Genomic DNA, 6,378 nt, shown 5'->3' on the forward strand with positions numbered 1-6,378 from the left:
TAAATAAAACATTTATTTACTTAAAATTTTATATGTATAAAAAAAGGGGGGGGGGGTGGATGTGCCACTTTTTGAAACCAAAAGTAAAACGTGCATGATTTCAGCACATATACGAGTTACAGCTCTAAAATTCGGCAAAGCAGTTGCTTTGGTGGAGAACAATATGGAACTGTGAAGAGACGGCAACATAACCGCCGCTACTGCCGAAAACCGCCCTTTTCCGCCAAATTATGTTTTGCCTTTTCTCGCCATATTAGACAATTTCTTATTCATCTGAGATAAACATTTTTTTTTATACAAATTTCCCTTGACACTTTCAAACATGTCAATATTTTTAAAAAAATGTAAGTAAAAATATAAGGGAAATTCAAAAAAAAAGTTTATCTCAGATGATTGAGAACTGTCTAATTTAGCGGGAAACAGCAGTTTTCGGAGGGAGCAGCGGTTCCGATGCCGTTTCTTCACAGTTCCATATTGTTTTCCAAAAAAAATTTTATGGGCTGAGATCATGCGCGTTTTACTTTTGGTTTCAAAAAGTGGCACATCCGCCCACCCCCCTTTTACGTGCTACAAAAGGCATAAAAATCAACAATCCTAATCCACAAATTGAATTGCAAATTTGGATTCTGGGTCCGAAAATTGGCCGGAATGCAGATTTTTTTATTTGGATTGACACCCATAGTTCAAATGCACAATAAATTTATCTGTTCATTAATGCTGAAGAGTATACAACAATCTTAATTATAATTAGGGGGGAAGGAATAAACCATTTTTTTATCTTAATTTAACAAGAAGCTAGGACTTGCGGTTAGATGCAACAGTTGCATTAATAGGTACATTCTTTTTAAAATTCTGCATTACAATACATAAATATAAATAAGATTTAAAAAAGCTAAATTGTACCTACTAGGTAATATATGTTTTATTATTCCAACTCCAAGTGGGGAGGCAAAATTTTGCAAGAAAAGACAAAAAAATGCAGCAGAAATTATGTTTTTATGCAGCAGCAGCGTCTACGCTTCCATTCCCTTATAGTTCTAATTTCAGTGCTGAAACTCTTTTGTTGGTTAAGTTCCGTTGACTACATGACAACTTTTTCTCTTTTTCTTCCATCCTACGAAAAAAATATATTTATTAACGTTTACCGAACGTTTCAGATCGTTTACTTTTTAAACAGCCTTTAGAAGACATAATATCACTTCAATTTAATTTAGTGCTGATTTTAATGCCTAGTTTTTTTGCCAATATCCAGCTGAATTGCCATGCATGGCAAACTCCTAATAGGTACATCTTAAACGAAGCAGAAAAAATATAGATAATGTAATATATAGACATTAAAATGAAAAATTGTAATGTATGCTGGATTAGAGCGGTTTCGGAAAAAAAAACTAAAGTCATGTATTTTAATATCAAAGTTACGTAGTGTTTTTAATAATTAAGGAGAGGGGGGGGGAAGCATATGCTTTTTCTTGGGACTGAGAGGATAGGTTATTAAAGATAAAATCATTCTACTTCTTATATACCTAATGATATAAAAAATTCTTATTGGGCAATTTGGAATCATTTGAGACCATGTTATTTTTTTCAAAAATTTTTCCCTTTTTATAAATGTTTAACTTAAATTCAGTACTTCTCCTGTGCTTTTAAAGATATTGTAACAAATCTTTAACATGGGTCAGAAAAAAAAGATAACATAAAAAGCGATGATATGACCGCCATTCAATTTTTTTATTGCGTTTCTCGCCAAATTAAGTGATTTGGAATCATTTAACACCATGTTGTTCTTTTTTTGGCAGCAGCGGAAAATGACGTTGAATGGCAGGAGTGGTGGTCCCGACGCCATTTTTTTATTCAAATATTTCTTACTGAACAACCTAAAAAGATTTTGTTCAATAACTTTAAAAGCACAGCAGGTGAAGCACTGAATTAACGGGGGCAGGGTTGCTTGTAAGGTAAATTTTTTTGAAAAAATAACATGGTCTTAATTGATTCCAAATTAAATTGATTCTAAATAACCGAGAATTTGAAAAAAATCAACCCGCAGGGTTGATTGTAAGGGGAAATTGAAAAAAAAAATTATATGGTGTCAAATGATTCCAAATTGCCTAATTTGGCGAGAAATGCAATAAATTTTTTTTTGCGGCTGCGGAAAATGGTGGGAGCGACGGTCCTGTCGCCGTTCTTTTTTAAAGATACCAAAACTTGGGGTAATTAGTGACACAACCAAAAAGATTATACCTAGCCAATTATCTCAAAAACTAAGGAAGTAGCACCCAAAATAAAATTGCTGGTATGTCGTGGCATGAGTCACCACATCTTCCCCCCCCCCCCCTTATAAGACAACATAAACATCTTTATAGATATTATTTACATATTTGAATAAAAAATTACAATCGGCCTCCAGGTTCAGGTGCTGCAGGCCTTCAGGTGGTCTCTGTACAGTTAAAAAAATCAAAAGCACTTACTTTTTTTTTAGATGTTATTAACATATTTGAAAAAAAATTACAATAGACCTCCAGGTTCAGGTGCTGAAGGCCTCTAAGAAGACTCTGGACAGACCCTAGCAAATGTTATCCTCAAATAACCGTCAAAATTAGCTGATTTTGCTTAAACGGCCAAAATTGTAAGTCTTTTAATGATAGCCCTTGATATGATCAAAATCTTTTAAAATCGTTTTTTGATTCATTATCTACTCTTCAAACAAATTAAGGAAGGTAGGTATATAAAGTCAAAATTTAAAAAAAAAAATTTCTCCCCGAGGGGGGACCCTCCCCCTTTTTTTATGAAAATCGAAATTGACATATTGCTGAAAAAAGCTACCAGGACACTTTTTTTGTATCAATATTCAATAGTCATAATATCATAAAAGAAATGAGTTAGAATAGTGCGCCAAAATTTTTTGCATTTTGAGTCGGTCTAACTCTAACCTGGAGGCCTGCCGCACCTGAAGTTGGAGCCCTATCCAAAATATCTTAAAACTTAGGGAAAATCTTTATATAAGAATGATTTTATCTCTAATAACCTATCCTCTCAGTCCAAAGATAAAGCCTAAGCACACTATTTTCTCAAATGTTTCAAAACTCCCCCCCCCCCCCCAATACCAATACCAGGTTTGTTGGCCAGGGAAAACAAAACTGCAATTAATCTTTAATTTTTTCATTTTACTATCAGCGGAAATAGGATACGTTAAATAACTAATAAAAATCGTATATTTTATTATTAGCTGAAAAATATTAGGTATTCCAATGAATGGAATTTTTTAATATCTGAATATAAATAACATTAGCACTTTGTGCCATAGTTCATAGCCCTTGTTAAAAGCGAAGTTTTTCTATAATTTGGGTCAGTCTGTCCGTCTGTAATGTTAGCTTTTACCGTGGAACAGTTAGCTCTGTATTGTTAATGTAGACATGTTGTAATTGTCCTATCAATTTTAAACTTTGAATTGAGATTCCTGTAGTACTTGGGTACGATTTAGGAAGCGTAGCAACTCCACAATTGTTACCAGAATGTCAGTACATTTATTATTTTATTATTGATGTTTAGCTTTCTACAACAAATTTTTAAGTGATTTAATTATCCTGTATTTCAAAAGTTTTAAAAATTACCTACACTTTTGTTAGGTAGGTATGTCTTATACATTTATATTCTGATTATTCAGTTTTGTCACACTTTATGTGTTCATGTACGTTTGTCCTACTGTTTCAGAGCATTGCTTTAATGGATGTTGTCATCCACGTTTTTAACACATTAGATTACATAAAAATAACTAATACGTTTGTTTCCCACCTTCCCCCCGTCAGAATAAAATAGATGTGGGGGGAAGATAAAAAATAATAAAAATTACCGTTTCACGGGTTCTTGCCGACTCCAATCTTAAACTCAACCTTAATATTTAAATATGTTAAAATATTAAACCAAAGAAAAATAAACACAGCCGAATCTTCCTGATTATAGTTCCTTCTACTTTTTTCAATATATTTAAAATCAAAGAAGGGAGGGATGGATTCTATGCTAGACCAAGTGCTTTGAGTGAAACCGCCTTTGAATCTATATTTTAAAAGTTCAAAGTGCAGAGAGAGAAGAAAGTTTAGGTGTACATATATATTAAGTTTTATTTATTTCAATCAAGAAGTATATGTACTTTTTACATCATTTTATTTCTGAATGCTGCGTCCCTAGCTTCAAGATTTAAAATTGTTGAAATCACTTTCCCTATGAAACCAATAATTTACCTGTCCTGTTAAGTTCCTTGCCTTTTTCTTCATAATTTAAAATTTATGTTTTCATGACTACTTGCCATTTTATAAAAATCTGAAACATGCATTATTGTTTAAAGTATTATAATTAACTAGTGGGGCTACGTCCCTAACATCTAGGGCTCTGTATTTAAAGGGTTAGAGAGGAGCTATAAAAAGAGCTGAAAACCATCCCAAGACCTAAATAAGAAAATAAAATAGCCTAAAACCATCCACAGGACCAATTTAAAGCCTACTTAAATTAGAGTACCCAATCGGTTCATGCAGTAGTTATTGAGATTTTAGGCTTCAAACAAAAACCCTCACTACTTTATTTTGGTTTAATTATGTTCCTGAAAAACATTTACTAATTGAAAAAAGTTTTGGTTGTTACTTGAATAATGACATAAAACCCCTCTAATCGAGGGGTATCATAAGTTTCGGGCAAGCTTCGCGCATTTCCCTGTGCACGCCACTGCACAGGAACTTGTAGCTAACTTGTAGAAAATAAATTATTTTTTGTTCCAACCTAACTCAAAATCTATTATATACCAAAATATAAAAATAAATAAATCCTACTAATAAATCTTTAAATGTACTTTTACTTTTACTTCAAATTTTGATGCGCATCTTTTAAAAAAAGAATATCCAAGACTGCACCGGCAGAAAACAATTTTTATTGATGTAGCAACATTCGTTGAAATGAAATAAAATCATATGAATATTTAATCATAATGTGGTTTGAATAAATAGGTATAATAATATTAATAACTTTTGAATAACAAAAAGTTTTTGAATGATAAAATATCACACAAAACTGAATATTGACGACGGCCATATGTTTATTTTTGTTTACATTTGTATGTGTGTGTGTGTGGTAGAACCAACTACAGGTACCTGCCCGGCTGCAATCAGTTGTCTGTATATGTGTGTGTGTGTGTGTTTACACAGGCCAGCACAGACGGAATCAGAGACATGTTTTTATGTGAAACCGCTTACAACGCGTAAGCGGTTTGAATCGCTTGCTCTGTATCGAAGACCAAAAAAATTAAGAATTTTTTGGTTTCGATTTTTTCTATCAAATATATTCCTGTTATGCTAAAATTTATAATTTAAGCATAAATCTGTAGACATTTGTATTGTTTATAGGTTCTAGTAAATTTTTTTTTTATTTTTCCTCCCAAAAACGAGAAAATTATGTTTTAAAAATCATCTATTAGGGCAAGAAGTCTATAAGCAAAGTAAGAATATTAAAAATCTATCTCCTATATACCTAATAAAGGAAACTGAATATAAATTGCACTTTTAAATAGCCGTTTTATTGCTGCACAGTCTCTATTACCTCGATTTTTAATTTTCATCCTATATCAAGAAAATTATTTTTTAAACAACGCTTCCTTAACCACCATTTTTTGATCAAGAATATTGGTGCTAAAAAGTAATTCTATTAATTTTTCTATAAAAAAACTTATGGGATTACAAAAATGTAAGTGGTCAATGTTATTGTATTAAGCTAAAGCTTCTACATGGGTTCTACAAGAACCATATTAGCTACCTATACCCTTTAATCGAATTCTAAACCAGAAAATCTTAGTTTTTACTTTCTAAAATAATCTGAAGATATTTCACCTAAAAATTTTCACTTTTAAAATTTTTTGAAATTGTACTCGTAAAGATAAGATAAGCATTTCTAAGAAGTTATATAGCTATGGAGTTTATTTGTTTTGTGACATTATTCTTTTTCTTATCTCTTATTAAGACGACATTTACATTTAAGATATTACGTGGCAAATATTGTGAAATGTAAACATTGCGCGTGCATTAATTTAAGCGGCAAAGAATAATGTAATTTTTACACTTACGGGCAGTACCATATTAAATAAAACTTTTAAGCACATAGCAAGTGTCCCTTGTGTTTTGAGAAAAGGATAGTGTCATGTATGGTTTTATAGTAGTTTAGTACCTTATTAGCTATCAAGGATTGAAATTGAAATAGGTATTAGAAGTATGTGTTTTCTAAACTGTTGATCTGACTATGTCTTGATTGTTCAATTAGATATAGATTAAAAAAAACCTTTGATGCAGTTTCAATAAAAAATTTAAATGTATGGTTTATAATAGTAAAGTACGTACCTTATTA

General features: G+C 31.6%; 1 long non-coding RNA gene across 1 annotated transcript; it reads right to left on the reverse strand.

The window, feature by feature from the left end:
• Window positions 1-571: 571 nt before the first annotated feature.
• LOC145322245 (uncharacterized) lies at window positions 572-4,366 on the reverse strand. The gene is made up of 3 exons (XR_013880579.1): window positions 4,236-4,366; window positions 3,848-3,887; window positions 572-1,114 (listed from the first exon to the last, which is right to left on the reverse strand). It is a non-coding gene; the product is annotated as an uncharacterized LOC145322245 (long non-coding RNA).
• Window positions 4,367-6,378: the final 2,012 nt, after the last annotated feature.

The sequence above is a fragment of the Acartia tonsa genome, chromosome 6, assembly GCF_053477335.1.
Source record: "Acartia tonsa isolate MP-2025a chromosome 6, ASM5347733v1, whole genome shotgun sequence".
Classification (NCBI taxonomy): Eukaryota; Metazoa; Arthropoda; class Copepoda; order Calanoida; family Acartiidae; genus Acartia; species Acartia tonsa.